Here is a 16,673-nt window from a genome sequence, read left to right on the forward strand (position 1 = left end):
CAAGCTTTTCTGCTGACATAATTTGAACTGATGTGGGCTTGAAATTAAAGGAAACTCGACAGGGCATTTATATAGTACTTCTATAGCTAGAATAGCTTTACCTGGGGATTACAACCCCAGAACATCACAGAGGGGCAGGAAAGGCCCAGCAGGAAGATCTAAAGGATAGTGTAGGCAAGACCAGTGTATGAATGCATTCCAGATCATCCATATCACGAAGAACTTCTATAAAAGAAATTTGACACAAGCAAAGGTTTTTATTGCATTTCTGTGAAAAAAAACCCACATACTTACAGCTCCATCTTTCATGATCTCTGTACCTTGCTATGTAAGCAGATATATGCAAAAGTACAGCTAAAGTAAAGTAAAGTAAACCAGAAATTCCATTAAAAAAATGCCACAGCCCTTGCCAAAGCCAAACCACAGGCAGGCTCAGGGGGAGAGAGCAGCCTGGCGAAAGGGCACTGCAGGGGGGTGCATGCATGGCCAGACAGCTGGATCAAGGGGCTGCAAAGAGCCTCGTGAGGAGGAGAGGAGAGCAGAGCAAAAGGCCGCCACAACAATTAAATGCTGCAGAACTGCCCACATGGGCATTGTGCCAAGTACATCCTGGTGAACTTCAAGAGGTCTCCTCCAAATATGAGCATCTCTGTGGACAGAGGGAAGGAAAAGAAGAGTTGTGTGGACACCTTCTTCCAGAAGCCACAGAGCAAACCACTCTTCCTGGAGAGGAGCACCACCGTGGGCACAGCTCAGGAAAGCACCGCTCCACCCTGTCTCCCAGGCTCATGGTGACCACAGCTCTGGTACCTGCACAGCATGCAGGCCCTGGAGATGCCACCAGAACTCGGAAATGTGGAAGCTGGAATGGAACTCTGTGGTCCACTTGGTCAAATCCCTCTGCTCAAGCAGCGAGGCACGGAGCCAGCTGCCCTAGATGGTTATAACACTTTTGAATAGTTCTAAGGAAGGAGACTCCACAGTCTCTCTGGGCAACGGCTCAGTCACCCTCACAGTCAAAAACTTTCATGACATACATGCTCCCTGAGCCTCTTCTCTAGGCTGAATGATCCCAGCTCGCTCAGCCTTTAATCACAGGGTAGATGCTCCAGACCCTTCATCATCTCTGAGGAGCTTCTTGCCTTGCTCTACAAGTGCTGTCAAAGGGATGACCACAACGTGCTCAGGGCCGTCTCAGAAGGATCAAGATGACCCTGTGAGGGATCATCTCTCATACACCCGTCAGTGCCAGCACCCTCAGGTCACTCATACACTGGCCTGATGCCCTGAGCCTTCTCTGGGCCCTGAGAAATTGCTGAGCTGCACGTTCACACCAGAGGTGCAGAGGTGCCGAGAAACCCACCACGGGGAGCAGAGACGACTTGCGCTGCTCGTGCCTCGCCAGGAGACACCCTGGCTGTTCGTCCAGACCACAGCAAGCCCCAGCCCTTCCCAGGAGGACCAGGCTGCCCGGCACGTCGCCCTCGTGGTCCTCGAGCAGCGGCACGCAGCACCGCAGCTCTCACCCTCCGAAGCCGTCACGGAGGGTTTGCGCCGGCTCACCCGCACCTCGGAGTGAATTTCTGTGACGAAGCAGTGAAACCTGTACCAGGGACACCCAGAAATCAGGAAACGCCCACCTGGGCCAAAGGAATCCTAGAATTGTCAAGGTTGGAAAAGACCTCTAAGCTCATCCAGCCCAACCCCTCCCAAGCCACATCTCCACCCCGGGCAGCGCCAGCAGCTCACACCGGCCCGCGCGGCGCTGGCGGCCGCCCCGGACAGCCGGACCGGGGCAGCGGTGACAGCGAGGGCTCCGTGCGGGGAAACGGGACTGCGGCCGCCCGTGCTCAGTGCTGCCGTGCCGCAGCCGCAGAGCGGTACTGCAGCCGGGGGGGAGAAAGGGGGCGTACAGCGGAGCGGGCGGGCGACGCCTTTCAAAGACCGGCTCGGATGCGCTGGGCTTCTCTCGGCTCCGCGCGGCCACTGTTCGGCGCGGCGCGGCTGTTCGCTGCCCTTGGACCCCCCCCCCCGCCCACCTCCGGCTGCGGCCAGTGGGATGCAGGCTGGGGCTGGGAGAGGGACAGCGCCCCGTGTCCACTCCCGTCCACAGTGTCCCCGTGAGGCCCCGTTCCCCCGAAGCCCGGTGACAGCCCGGTCTGTCCCAGCTCGGCTCCCCTCGGTTCTGCTCCGCTCAGCGCCAGCAGACGGTCAGTGGGGAGGGTGGTGGTGGTGGTTGTGTCCGATGAGGGAGTGCTCCCATTGGCTGAGCCACGCGTCACTCATGAAGCTCAGCCAATCAGCGCTGGCAGAGCGCCCGGAGGGGCGGGCCCTAAACTGAGAGTTCTGATTGGCTGAACCTCGCGTCACTCAGAATGGAGGCCAATCAGCGCCGGCCAAACGTGGAGGGAGACGGGCCGGGGACGAAGCACCCTCATTGGCTGTAGTTGACGCCGCTGCTCCGGCCCGCGCGCCTGCGCTCTCTGGTTGACGGTGCCGCTCCGGGCTCGCTCTCCGTGACCCCCAGTCCTCCCGGGCCCGGGCTGTGCTTCGCTGGCGATCAGGGCCGTTTGGGGGCTTCGGTGCTGGGTCTGTGCTCTGCGCTCTGCGTGCGGCCCCGCGGGGGAAATCCCGGCTTGAAAGGGAGGAGGGGGGAGAGGGGGGCAAGGGGGGCCAAATGGGGAAAAACGGGGGGGAAGGAAGGGAAGGGGAGCCTTGAAAAGTGCTTTTATATTGTCGGTTTAGAGAGAGTTAGGAGGGAGGTGGCTTTTATGAATCCCTTCTACAACCAGGGTTCTGAAATGGTGACTTGTAAATGGTGGGATGGAATGTCAACTGCAGTGTGTTAAAAAACAAGATTAACAACTAAGATAATGATAATGATCCTTATCTTCTTGTCACCAAGGTGAGATTGACCACTCGGATATGGCCACACCTTGACGGCTCTGGGTGGGATTGATCTCATCCCCCCCCCCCGGCTATGCAGTGAGGTTCCAGGAATTGTGTGCTTGTCACTTCAGGGAAAAATATGACTATGAAAACAATTCTGTGTATGTAAAGTGCTCTGAAATCACTGTTTGGCAGAAGCACTCTGAGGACAAATCCCGAGTCTTCTCCAGCACTGAATAAAGTGTACCTGCCTCAAGGGTTCAATTAAACTATGAAGTGTAAGTTTCTTTGTTTCAGATTTGGCACCCCAGATGGGACTCCTCTCTGCCCGGCTGTGGGACCCGTTTGAGATGGGGACTCTCTTGGGTACCCCCTGGGATTTCTGCGGAGAGACTCCTCTTCTCAGCTGGATCTCTGCAGGGACAGACAAGGACCATCCGATTGAAAGGTACACTTGAGAAATCTTACTTTTGGGTTTGAGGATCGGTCCATTTGGTTTGGCTCCTCGTAAGTCGTTAGTGTATGACATATGGTGAGTGTATGACGCTGGACTGCGTCTTACAGGTGTACATTGAAGTGGCTTTGGTCTTGGTTGTAAAGGCGAATGAATGTTTGGTTTCTGTGTCTTGTTTGTACGTGAGAATACTTGGTTTCTGTGGGGAGGTTTTGGTTGTAAAGGCGAATATTTGGTCTTGATATTAACTGAAGATTTGTGTGAATATCTGGTGTCTGCTGGTTTGGTTAGGAGGCCTTGGTTGTAAAGTTATTAACCAAAGAGACTGGATTCATGTGGAAGCTGGAGTGAATATTTGGTTTCTATGTACCAGTCAGAATTGTTCAAGTTAATGTTGTTGTGTTGCGTGTGTTATGTTTGCGGTGATACCTTGAAAAAAAGCTAAACTCGATTATCAATGCCAATTGGATTATACTTTAATAAACAATGCAGGGGCACTCACGGGGTAGTCCGCCTGATGTGTCCCACTAATGAGTCCCTCATTGGCTGCATGGCTTTTATACTGGTTAAACATACATGTTCTTGTGGATTCCGGGGAATACTGGTTAAACAGTTATATATTGCATATCCATTGTTTTCCAGGAACTTATTAGCATACCCACTCTTGTATGCATATCACAGTTTCTTTGGGTCTTTTGTTTGCCTCTGACAGTCTTTATCTTATCTCCCTCCTCTCCTCCGACTGAGGGGGTATCACTGAGGGGGTATCCGGTCTCTCAGCACAAGGCCCGGCCCATGCAACGAGAAGTTACTTACTTTGGATTCGAGATCTCCAGAGGACAGAGAGAGCTCGTGACAGCCTGGAAGGAAGCTGTTTGCTGCTCACCCATGCCAGGGATGGCCAAGGCACTCAGAACCTTTCTGGGAATGACAGGTTGGTGTCATTTATGGATATTTAACCATGGACTCTGCGTGAAACCGTTGTATGAACTGTTGAAAGAATATCGAATGGGATCGTGAAAATTAGCATGGACCGGCGAGGCAAGAAGGGCATGTGAATAATTAAAGAAGGAATTGATGAAAGTCCCAGCTTTAGGTCTCCCCGATGTTTCAAAGCCATTCTGGTTATTTTCGCCACTAACATTGTGAATCCCGCAGCCTTCCTTAGTGGAGTCACTTTGGAACCAGTAATATGCGACCGACTGAAAACGATGGAGACGGTATACTCCAGCCATCCAGATCTAAAAGAGGAACTGCTTATGGATGTGGAAGATTCCTGGTACACCGATGAAAGCAGCTTTGTGAAGCAAGGACATTGCAAGACTGGGTATGCTGTGAGCACCGCCAGAGAAGTGATAGAGGCCAAACCGTTACCCCAGGAACATCAGCCCAAAAAGCTGTAATGATCACCCGAACTTGAGCATTGGAATGGACTCCTTACCACCCAAGGAAGATATGTTAAACGTGCAGCAGCAATCTTAAGACTGCTGAAAGCTGTAAATCTTCCAGAAGAAGTGGCTATCATGTGCCACAAAGGTCACCAGGAAGGTAATGCTGACCAGGAAATTGCTAGGAAGTTTTGAGGCCAGGAAGGCCGCAGGAAAAGGCAGAAGTAATATCTGCTTTGATTCCAGACGGTAAACTTCAACCCCCTGATTCTGATTTAAAATTGGAAAAAATACGGCAGGAAGGGAGATAGATAATGGGTGGGTTTATGTTCCAAATGGACAAATAATAATGCCGTCAGGAGTGCTATGGAAATTGGTCTTAGACGAGTTACAAAAAAAAAAGATTCCCCCAAAAAACCCAAAGAAAACCAAAACAAATAAAACAAGCCCTTCACGGCACCGATGTTCTGTATAAATAATAGGAACGCAAATAGACTTCTCTGAACTCCCAGTAAAAAGGGGAGTACTGGCATTTATTAGTATTAACAGATACTTTCTCAGGTTGGCCAGAAGCTTTTCCTTGCAGGACAAATAAAGCAGGTGAAGTCACACGAGCATTGTTGAATGAAATTATACCTGGTTTTGGAGTGCTTGCGGTAATATCGTCTGGTAGAGGTACATGTTTGTGCTAAAGTGATTTAAAGGTTAGTGAAATGTTAAGAATTGATTGGCAGTTACATACTCCATACTGACCGCAGGCTAGTGGCCAGGTGGAGAAAATGAATCGTCAGTTTGTTGCTGATAAAACAGCAATTAGCTAAAATTTGTCAAGAAGCCAATTTCTGTTGCTGTCAAGAACTTTCTTTGGCCTTGTGTAGGATTGGAACCAACTCAAGGTCTGAGGAAGGCGTTAGCCCTGTATATCAGTTACAGTATACAGGAGAAGATCTCACAGAATTGGGTGAGAATTATTTACAACAATGTTTAATCAGCTAACAAAACCGGCTGAACTTGCTGGAGAAACAAAAGGAAGAAAACAACAGAAAAAGAAAAATGAAAAATCCAACCTGTATTAGCTGCACAGGCTTGAGTACTTTAGATCAACCTGTACATCCTTTTACACCTGGGGATCAGGTTTATGTTAGAGATTTTACAGGAAAACCACTGGGAGAAAAATGGAATGGACCGTACTGAGTATTGTTAACAGCCTTTGCGGCAATCAAGGTTAAAGAACTTGGATGGGGTGAAGAAATCACCTACCAGCCAGTGGGCAACAGAACACTTAAGACCTTTTAAAAAGCAGATTTAAAAAACCTTAAAATTAAGGCTAACTAAAGTAAAGTAAAGGGTAAAGATGGAAAAGTGTTACTATTATTGTTAATGTATCCATTAGGAGAAGCTCTATTTTCCCATAAGTAGGACGCCTCTATAGCTGAAATAATACCTTCATTGCACCAATGATCTCCCCTGCAAGTATCGCATTCCTCAAAACTGCAACCATTTGCCTCATTTTGGCTTTGATTTCTTTTTTCACAGGTTCACGAGGCAAACCTGGTGCGCAAATACTGCAGCGTAGGAGTGAAGCCCAGTGATCAGCCACTGACCGTGTCAAAGTCTCCCGACGTCTCAGGTAGACTCCGGTGCTGATGGGCATCTGTGGGATAGTAGGGGGGAGGTCTCGTCCCTCTACACTCTCTGGACAGGCAGAGAAGAGAGGCAGCAGTTGCTTTTGTGCCATCGCTCTGTCTCAATGCTGCGCTTGGTTCCTTTCTTGTTACGCTTGAAATGCAGATGGAGGTGAGCTCCGTCTGAGGCAGATGTCCGGGGCATGGCACACGGGCAGTGCTGCGCGATCTCCATGGCCTGGCTCCGGGCCTAGGGGTCTTGTCTTCCAGAGACTAACCCAGGCCTTGTTACTTTATACAAATATCATGTACCTGAACCAGATCAAAATTTCTAACCTGATCGCTGTCCCTCACTGCTGGACTTAATCCCTTTCCTACAGAGGCTTTGGTGAAAGGCACTTGCCAAACATGCAACGATGTGCATGTCTGGAAGAGCTGCCTTGCCGTCTCACTTTCCCATGCGTGTTTCTTAGGCCCGTGGTCTGTGTTAATCTTGAATCATGCACAGTCTCCGGGGCTTCTGCGAGTCAGCACATTGCAGGTCTGACCCTGGCGACAGAAAGCGTGCCAGGAGCCTTTTGTGCCCCAAAAGGAGAATAAATAGCAGTGTGCCCAGGCTGCTTTTCTATGTCAGACTTTCACATGGATAAGATTTAGAACGTCTTAGCGTAATGAGTTTCCACTGGGTAAGATGCAGTTTGGTTTGGTTTGTCTTTTTGACAAAGTGTGTCTAACAGAATAACTATTCAAAGGAATTGCATTCTCCCTGGACTTTTTGGAAACGTGGCCCAGTGACACTGCTTTCCATTTCGCAAGTCCTCCCGTTCCTTGCGGTTTCCTTTCAGGAGGGCAAGTGAAAGCTTTTGCCGTTCTTTGGAAGGAGATTCTCTTCTCAGCTTTCTTTGGGTGGGCTGTAGCATGGGGCACGGGGTGGTGGTGATTGGAAGGGCAGAGAAGGAAACGCAGGCGAAGGAGGAAAACGCTTTTGTCTTGGGGCTGAGGGCCGCTTTGTCTCATCACCCTGCTAACATTCCTTTCTGTGCATTCCATCTCGCAGGTCCCTCTTCTCGGTACTGCATGGGAAGCGAAGGCCCCTCCTTCAGCTGCCCGTGCTCAGGCTGAACGCACAGTCTCTCCTGGACCCTCTCTGGGCCACGTTGTTTGCCACCTTTGCTGCGGGACCGGGAGCAGTGTGTCCATATTCGGGGACCCTTTGGCCTGTTCTGCCCACACCCAGGGAAGCCGGAGGAGCCCTGTGTAAACCAGCATTGTCTGCATTGAAGCTTTTGATCTGTCGCTGGGTGCTGTATGCGTTTTCCTCTTTGGGTGTTTCAAAGGAAGAAAGAACGAGGGAGAGACCATCTGAGGGTGTGTGGCGATTGTGCTGTGAGCCAGGGTCTGGCACTGGGAATGCCGCGCTGTGCAACACAGGCTCCGATTTGGCAGCCCGCTTCGTTGTGTGGGCAGTTGATTGACTTGGACAGGCTCGCTGGTGTGCCAGGGGAGTTTGCTGGATCGCGATGGTGCGCGGATGTTCAGCAGGGAAGTAATCTCGCTGTTGATGTGTCTGCCACTGTAAAAGTGCATTTGTGTGGGATTTGAATTCCGTGTTATTTTCCTGTACCGGGTCAGTTTTTCCTTTCTAGCCTTCCCATATTGCAAAGCTGAGGTTCTTCCCGTCAGGACAGCTTCCGCCATCTGGAGAACGTTTGCCAGGAGGTGTGCGGGAGCAGGAGAAAGCTGCCTTTCCTCTGGAAATGCCACCTCTGCCTTTCAGCTTGTGTTTGGAGGGCAGATCAGGTGAGTGAGCTTTGCGGACCATAGACGGGTCTGAAACTGTCCCCTGGGCGGCGTGGGAAGCGCAGAGCCCGCAGCCACGGCCGAACTTCAGCACAGCCGTGTTTGCCTGCCCAGCAGCGTCCGTGCTCCGCCGGCGTCTTGGTCAGGGTTGCCCCGAGGGAAGGCACAGTTTGCAACGCTCCGAAGCCCGGCGGCGGGCGAGGGTTGTGCGGGTGGCGCTGTGGGAGCTGCTGCTCCGGCCGATTCGGTGCCCGTTCGTGTCAATCCCCAAAACGGATAAAGTGGTGAAACCGGCACCAATAGCTTCGCTTGGCTCAGGGCGGCGGCGTTGTGGCCGCAGCGCGGTCCTGCGGCGAAGGGTTTAAAGATCCCCGCGCCCCGTCCCCGCCGCTTTCAGGAGCGGGGCTCAGTGCTGCCGTGCCGCGGCCGCAGCGCGGTACTGCAGCCCGGGGGCGCGCGGGGCCGGACGAGCCGGGCAGGTCGAGGAGCGAGCGGGCGGGCGGTGCGTTTCAAAGCTCGGCTCGGCTCCGCCCGGCCACACCGCCCGGCACGACTCGGCTCGGCTCTGCTCTGCTCTTCGGTGCTCTTCCGCCCACCGCCGCCTGCGGTCAGTGGGATGCAAGCTGAGGCTGGGAGAGGGACAGCGCCCCGTGTCCCCCCGCGTCTCCCCCCAGAGCCCCCCTGTCCCTGCCCGGGAGGGGATGCCTGCGTCCCCCGACAGCCCCGTGACTGCGGGCTCGGCTCGGCACGGGACGTTGTGGCCGCCCCATCCCTGGAGGTGTTGGAGGTCAGGTGGGACGGGGCGTTGGGCAGCCTGGTTTAGGGGGATGTCGCTGCCCGTGGCGGGGGGGTTGGAACGAGATGATGGTTAAGGTCCCTTCCAGCCCGCACTCTTCTAGGGTTCTGTTAGGGGAGGGAAATTGAATGGGCTGTTGACATTTTTGGCTGGAGGAGGAGTGGAGATCCAAAAGTCTTTCTCTGGTGTCGCCAGCGGGGTCCAGCGGAGGGGCAGTGCTCACCGGTGGGCGCAGCTCGCCTCCCCCTTGCCCCCTTCCTCTGCCCATCGCCTGGGCCGACCCTTCTCGAACCACCCCAACAGGCGCTGATGGGGGACGGATGGGCCTTATTGTTCTGATGGGAGGGGGTGGATGGGCCTTATTGTTAACTGCTTCCACGGCTGGGGGCCGCATCCCACGGCTGGATCGGGAAGGGGGGTGGGGGGAGCGCGTGGGATGCCAGGGCTGGACCCTTGGGCTATAGGGGGACAGTATCCCGGGGCAGGATCGGCGAGGGGGTGGCAGGATGCCAGGCTGGATTCCAGGGCAGGATCGCGGGCTGTATCCCAGGGCTGGGGGCCAGAATCCCTGCCCGGGTCCCGGTGCCCGGGCTTGACTGGGGCGGGAGGGGGGTACGGGACACAGTGTGGACGTGGTGCAGGGGACAGCGGGGACACAGCAGGGATGTGGTTCACGGGGCAGTGGGTACACTGGGGTGCAGGGGCCACTGGGGCAGTGTGGACAGTTTGACCCCTTCCCCCGGGGCTGCCCCCCCGGGGGTCCCGAGCGGGGCTGGGGGGCGGTTAGGGAAGGGGATGGGGGGGCCAATGCCGTGTGGTCTCTGCCTGGCCACGGCAGGAGCGCCTCTCGCCCCGCTGCTGCTGCCGCCCGCCTCCGGACCCACCGCCCCGAGAGCCCCCCCGGCCTGCACGGGTCCCCCCCAAAGCCACGGGATGGGATCCCCCCATAAGAACCCAGACGGGATTCCCCAGCCACTGACAAACCCCGCAAAGGAGCCCAGACGGGACCCCCCAAAGGCACCACGACCGGAGCCCCCAAAAGGTACTGGGACGGCACCCCCCAGCCACACTGGGAACCCCTGAAAGAACCGGGATAGGACCCCTGACACCCCAAACCGTGGTGGGAGCCCCCAAAGGAGTTGGGACCTCCTCCAGAAGAGCCGAGATGAGACCCCTGCCAAAGACACGGCTCCGAGAGCCCCCCCTGGACCTCCCCCAAAGGGCGCTGGGATGGGACCCCCCCCCAGCCCGAAGCGTGGGGGGGAGGGCAGCAAAGGAGGGCACGGATGGGGGAGGAGTGAGTGTGTGCATGGCTGAGTGTGCACGGTGTGCGCACAAGTGTGTGTGTGCGTGCGTGGCTGAGTGTACTTGTGTGCGTGCTCTGTGTGTGTGCAGGAATGCGTGTGCACGGCTTGGTGTGTGCAGGAATGTGTACATGAGTGTGTGTGTGGCTGAGCGTACATAGAATCATAGAATCACTGGGTTGGAAAGGACCCACTGGATCATTGAGTTCAACCATTCCTAACAATCTCTAAACCATGCCCCTCAGCACCTCATCCACCTGTCCTTTGAACACCTCCAGGGAAGGTGACTCGACCCCATCCCTGGGCAGCCTGTTCCAGTGCCCAATAACCCTTTCCGTGAAAATTTTTTTCCTGATGTCAAGCCTGAGCCTCCCCTGGCGGAGCTTGGGGCCATTCCCCCTTGTCCTGTCCCCTGTCACTTGGGAGAAGAGCCCAGCTCCCTCCTCTCCACAACCTCCTTTCGGGTAGTTGTAGAGAGCAATAAGGTCTCCCCTCAGCCTCCTCTTCTCCAGGCTAAACAGCCCCAGCTCTCTCAGCCGCTCCTTGTACGACTTGTTCTCCAGCCCCTCACCAGCTTCGTTGCTCTTCTCTGGACACACTCCAGAGCCTCAACATCCTTCTTGTGGTCACTTCTCCTACTCTGTAGCAGTGCATAGGGTTGTTGTGCCCCAGGCACATGTGTGTCCCCGTGTGTGCTGCGTGTGTGTGCACAGTGCAGGCAGGAATGCGTGTGCACGGCTCGAGGTGTGCAGAGCCGAGCGTGTGCCCGCAGGTTGAGTGTGCAGGGCTGTGTGCGGGCGTGTGCGTATGCAGATATGTATGTGCGTGTGCACATCTGTGTGCGTGTGCTGGCGAGGGGACGCCCCGGGGGCTCTGGGGACACCGGGGGCGGTGGGTGCTGGGGGTCCCCAATGTCCGCACCCTCCAGCCGCCCCTCCCCCCCACCCCCCCCAGACCCCTCCAGGTGAGGCTGCGGGTACTGAGGAAGAAGAGGTTGAAGGCTTCGGCCAAGGGCGCTGCAGCCCCACGCCAGCCCCGTGAGTACACGCGTGTGAAGATGCACCACACGGCACACGGGTGTGAGCACCCCCTGCACACACATTTGAATGTGGTTGGCATGTGGAGTGTTACTGGTGTGTGATTGTCATGTCGTTAGTGTGTGACTGGCATGTGATTGGTGTAACTGGTGCGTGAATGGTGACTGGCGTGTGATTTGCGTGTGCCTGGCACGTGGAGTGCGAGTGGCATGTGATTAGCGTATGAGTAGCACGTTATTGATGTGTGACTGGTGTGTGATTAGCATGTGATTTGTGTGTTGTTGGTGTGGTCTTGGCGTGTGTCTGGCGTGTGATTGGGTTGTGCCTGGTGTGTGACTGGCGTGGGGTGTGTCGGCATGTGACTGGCGTGCGATTGGTGTGTGATAGGGGTGTGGTAGGCGTGTGGCTGTCATGTAACTGGCACGTGACTGGCATGCGATTGGTGTGTGACTGGAAGGTGATTGGCGTGTGGTGCGTACTCGGTGTGTGGAGTGACTGGCGTGTGACTGGTGTGTGATTGGTGTGTGGAGCGTTACTGGTGTGTGGTGATTCGGATGGGATTGGCGTGCGACTGGCGTGTGATGTGTGATTAGTTTGTTGTTGGCGCGTGACTGGCGTGTGATTGGGTTGTGACTGCGTGCGTTTGGCGTGTGCTGTTTAATTAGCACGTGTCTCCCTTTGGCCGGGATCCCTGTGCTCGGGACGGAACGGAGCCGGGGCTCAGTGCTGCCGTGCCGCGGCCGCCGAGCGGTACTGCAGCCTGGGACGCGCGCGCGCACAGGGCCGGGCCGGGCGGGGAACGGTGGGGCGGTGCGTTTCAAAGCTCGCCTCGGCTCCGCTCGGCTTCTCTGGGCTCCGCCCGGCGACCGTTCGGCACGGCTCGCCTCGGCTCTGCTCTTCGGTGCCCTTCCGCCCCCCCCCGCCCGCTGCCGACTGCGGCCGGTGGGACGCAGGCTGGGGCTGGGAGAGGGACAGCGCCCCGCGTCCTCCCCCCGAAGCCTCCCCGTCTCTGACCCGGGTGTCTGCGTGCCCCGTGTCCCTTGACAGCCCCGTGTGTCCCGGCTCGGCTCGGTTGGGCTGCGTTGGGCTCTTCTCTTTTCATTTTAGTTGCGCTCGCTGTCGGCAAACTGCCAATGGGACGGTGCGGTGCAGAGAGCTCAAAGCTCGGCAGCCAATCAGCGCCGGCAGAGTGCCCGGGGGCGGGAGGAGGAGACATCGCTCCCATTGGCTGAGCCGCGCGTCACTCAGCGAGAAGCGACCAATCGGCAGAGGCAGAGCGTCGAGGAGGCGGGCGAAAGGGAGAGCGCTCCCATTGGCTGAGACGGCCGTCACTCAGCGGACAGCGAATAATCAGTGGCGGCAGAGGGTTGAGGGGGCGGGCGGAGGAGGGAGCCCTCCCATTGGCTGGCACCCCTACGCTCGGGCATGAAAGGAGTGGTGGCTCAGTGCTGCCGTGCCGCGGCCGCTAAGCGGTACTGCAGCCACGGGGAGGAAAGGGGGCGGGGGGCGCGGCCGGCCGGCGCGTTGCAAAGCTCTGCTCGTCGGTGCCATGCGTGCAGCAGCGGCCGCCTGCGGTCCGTGGAATGCACGGCGGGGCTGGGAGAGGGACAGCGCCCCGTTTTCCCCCCCGCCCCGGTCTCCCGCCGGGAGCCCCCCTGTCCTAGCCCGGGGGTGGGGGGGTGATGTGTGTGCACTCACAGGGCCGGGCTAGCCGAGGAGGCGGGTGAAAGAGAGGTCGCTCCCATTGGCTGAGGTGCCCGTCACTCAGCGGGCAGCGACCGATCAGCGTTGGAAGATGGCCGAGCGGGCGGGCGGAGCAGGGAACGCTCCCAGTGGCTGGGATCTCTGTGCTCGGGCACGAAAGGGCCGAGGGCTCAGTGCTGCCGTGCCGCGGGCGCGGAGCGGTACTGCAGCCTCGGGGAGGCAGCGTGGGGTGGGGCGCGCACAGGGTCGGGGCAGCCGGGAGGGGCGGGGTGAGGGGCGGGGTGAGGGAGGGGTGAGGGGCGGGCGGGCGGCGCATTTCAAAGCTCGGCTCAGCTTCTCTCGGCGCCGCCCGGCCACACCGTACCGTACCGTACCGCACAGCTCGGCTCTGCGCATCGGTGCCGTTCGTCCTGTCGCGCCCGCGGCCGCCTGCGGCCCGTGGGATGCAGGGTAGGGCTGGGAGACGGAGAGCGCCGCGTTTCCCCCCACCCCCCGGTCTCCCGCTGGGAGACACCTGCCCTTGCTCGGGGCGCGCGCGTCCCCTGTCTCCCATGAGAGCCCCGTGAGCGCGGGCTCGTCTCCGCGCCGGCAGGCTGGGAATGGGAGCAAGGCGGGAGTGCTCCCATTGGCTGTGGTGCACGTCACTCAGAGCGCGACGACCAATCAGCGGCGGCAGAGGGCCGATGGGGCGGGCAGGGGAGGGAGGGACCCCATTGGCTGAGACGCGTGCCACTCAGTTCGCAGCGACCAATCAGCCGGGGCAGAGTATCGAGGAGGCGGGCCGAGGAGTGAGCACACTCACTGGGTGAGGCACGCGTCACTTAGGAAGCAGCAACCAATCAGCGGCGAGAGGGGGCGGGCGGAAGGCGAGGCGCTCCCAATGGGTGACCTGCGTGTCACTCAGCGGGCGGCGACCAATCAGCAGCAGAAGGCGGCGGGGGGGGGCGGCCGGAGGATGAGTGCTCCTATTGGCTGAGCTGCGTGTCACTCAGCGGGCGGCGACCAATCAGGGGCGGAAGGCGGCCGGGGGGGCGGGTGGAGGGCGGATCGCGTCCATTGGCTGAGCGCGCACGCGCGCTCCGCCGTTAATGGCGGCGCTCCTTAGCGCTCTCCGCGGTCGATGGCGCCGCTCCGGGCTCGCTCTCTGGGAGCCGCGGTCCTCCCGGGGCCGGGCTGTGTTTTGCTGGCGCCGGCGCCGGGACCGGCTCGGGCTCCGGGCCGTTCAGGGGCTTCGGTTCTGTGTCTGTGCTCTGCGTGAGACCCCGCGGGAGAGAATCCTCGCTCTGGGGAGGGGGGGAGGGAGGGGGGGGAAGAGGGTTAAAAGGAGGGGGAAAGGGGGCCAACCGGGGAAAACCGGGGGGAAAGGAGGGGAGGAAAAGGGGAAGGAGACGGTTAGGAGGGAGGTGGCTTTTTTGAATCCCTTTTTTTTGATCTGCCTGCCACCACCGCTGCTTTCAAAAGCTGTGCTTGTCCTCTTTTCCTGCCCGGTTGGCTGAGGCGAGCGCTGGGGGTGGGGGGGCAAAGGGAGGCACGGGCTGGGGGGGAGAGAGGGAGTGTGAGTGTGCACGGTGTGTGCACGAGTGTGTGTGCAGGAATGCGTCTGCATGGCTCTGAGTGTGCAGGAATGTGTACATGAGCGTGTGCGTGTGTGTCCGTGCTTGCTGTGTGTGCGTGCGCAGGGCAGGCAGGAATGCGCGTGCACAGCTCAGGGTGTGCAGAGCCGAGCGTGTGTCTGCAGCTGAGTGTGCAGGGCTGGGGGTGTGTGCATGCACAGATGTGTATGTGCACGTGCACATCCGTGTGCGTGTGCTGGCGAGGGGATGCCCGGGGGGCTGTGGGGACACTGGGGATGATGGTTGCTCAGGGTCCTCAATGCCACCCCTCAGCCCTCCAACCCCCTCTTCTCCCCCAAATGCCTCTTGCAGCCCCCCGTGACCTCCAACCCCTTCATACCCCCCCAGGTGAGGCTGAGGAAGAAGCTGGTGAAGAAGGTGCTGAGGGAGAAGAGGCCCAAGGCTCTGGTCAAGGTCGCCGCAGCCCCACAACAGCCCTGTGAGTACACGCGTGTGAACACGCACCACACGGCACATAGGTGTGAGCACACCCTGCACACACAGGGGAATGGGATTGCTGTGTGATTGGCCTGTGGAATGACTGGCGTGTCACTGGTGTGTCACTGGCATGTGAATCGTGTGTGACTGCATGTAACTGGCATGTGAATGGCGTGTGATGGGCATTTGACTGACGTGTGACTGGTGTGTGACTGGCATGTTACGGCGTGTGACTGGCATGTTACAGCGTGTGACTGGCATGTGACTGGCCTCTAACTGGCATATGATGCCGTGTCACTGCGTGTTACTGGCACGTCACAGCGTGTTACTGGTGTGTCACTGGCGTCCGACATGTGTGTGACTGGCGTGTCAATGACACGGCTTGTCACACGCCATTTACATGCCAATGACTGGTGTGTCACTAGCATGTGACAGACGTGTCATTGGCATGTAAATGGCGTGTGACTGGCATGTGGTAGCGTGTTACTGCGTGTGACTGGCATGTAACTGGTGTGTGGCGTGTGTCACTGGCGTGTTACTGCGTGTTACTGGCATGTGACTGGCGTCCGAAACTTGTGTGTCTGGCGTGTCACTGGCGTGTTATTGCGTGTGACTGGCGTGTGACAGCGTGTCACTGGCGTGTAACAGCTTGTGATGGCGTGTCACTCGCATGTAAATGTCATGTGACTGGCGTGTGATAACATGTTACTGCGTGTGACTGGTGTGTAATTGGCGTGTGACGGTTGTGTCACACATGTGACTGGCGTGTGACTGGCGTGTGACTGGCATCTGACGGCGTGTCACTGGCGTGTCATTGGCGTGTTAAACTATGTGAATGGCATGTAATAGCATGTTTCTGAGGCAGGAACACGCCATCACATGCCAGTTACATGCCATTTACACGCTGTCACACGCCAGTCACATGCTTTAACACGCCAGTGACTGGCTTGTCACACGCCATTTACACGCCAATGACTGGTGTGTCACTGGCATGTGAGAGACGTGTCATTGGCGTGTAAATGGCGTGTGACTGGCATGTGATAGCGTGTTACTGCGTGTTACTGCTATGTAATAGATGTGTATGTCACTGACGTGTTATTGCGTGTTACTGGCATGTGACTGGCGTTAGACAGGTGTGTGACTGGTGTGTCACTGGCGTGTTAAAGCGTGTGACTGCGTGTGTTAAAGCGTGTGACTGGCGTGTTATTGCGTGTGACCGGCGTGTGACAGCGTGTCACTGGCGTGTGACTGCTTGTGATGGCGTGTCACTTGCATGTAAATGTCATGTGACTGGCGTGTGATAACATGTTACTGCGTGTGACTGGCGTGTAATTGGCGTGTGACATTGTCACTGGCGTTTACGGCGTGTGACTGGCGTGTGACTGGCATCTGATGGCATGTCAATGGCGTGTCACTGGCGTGTCATTGGCATGTTAAAGCATGTGAATGGCATGTAATAGCATGTTTCTGAGGCAGGAACATGCCAGTTACACGCCATTTACACGCCCGTGACGCGCCAGTCACAATCAGTCACATGCCAGTGACACGCTATCACACGCCAGTCACACGCAATAACACGCCAGTCACACGCTTTAACATGCCAGTGACTGGTTTCTCACACGCCA

The 16,673-nt window shown here is 57.3% G+C and overlaps 1 long non-coding RNA gene across 4 annotated transcripts; it reads left to right on the top strand.

The window, feature by feature from the left end:
* Positions 1–2,474: 2,474 nt before the first annotated feature.
* LOC128852568 (uncharacterized) lies at positions 2,475–9,581 on the top strand. 4 transcript variants are annotated; one of them, XR_008450518.1, is made up of 6 exons: positions 2,475–2,589; positions 2,906–3,337; positions 4,056–4,277; positions 4,502–4,891; positions 6,268–6,361; positions 7,414–9,577. It is a non-coding gene; the product is annotated as an uncharacterized LOC128852568 (long non-coding RNA). The 4 variants fall into 4 exon arrangements; XR_008450519.1 differs by lacking the exon at positions 2,475–2,589 and having other exon boundaries at positions 2,688–3,050; positions 3,187–3,337; positions 7,414–9,581; XR_008450517.1 differs by lacking the exon at positions 2,475–2,589 and having other exon boundaries at positions 2,688–3,337; positions 7,414–8,156; positions 8,271–9,580.
* The last annotated feature ends 7,092 nt before the right edge of the window (positions 9,582–16,673 follow it).

The sequence above is a fragment of the Cuculus canorus genome, chromosome 6 (genome assembly GCF_017976375.1).
Source record: "Cuculus canorus isolate bCucCan1 chromosome 6, bCucCan1.pri, whole genome shotgun sequence".
Classification (NCBI taxonomy): Eukaryota; Metazoa; Chordata; class Aves; order Cuculiformes; family Cuculidae; genus Cuculus; species Cuculus canorus.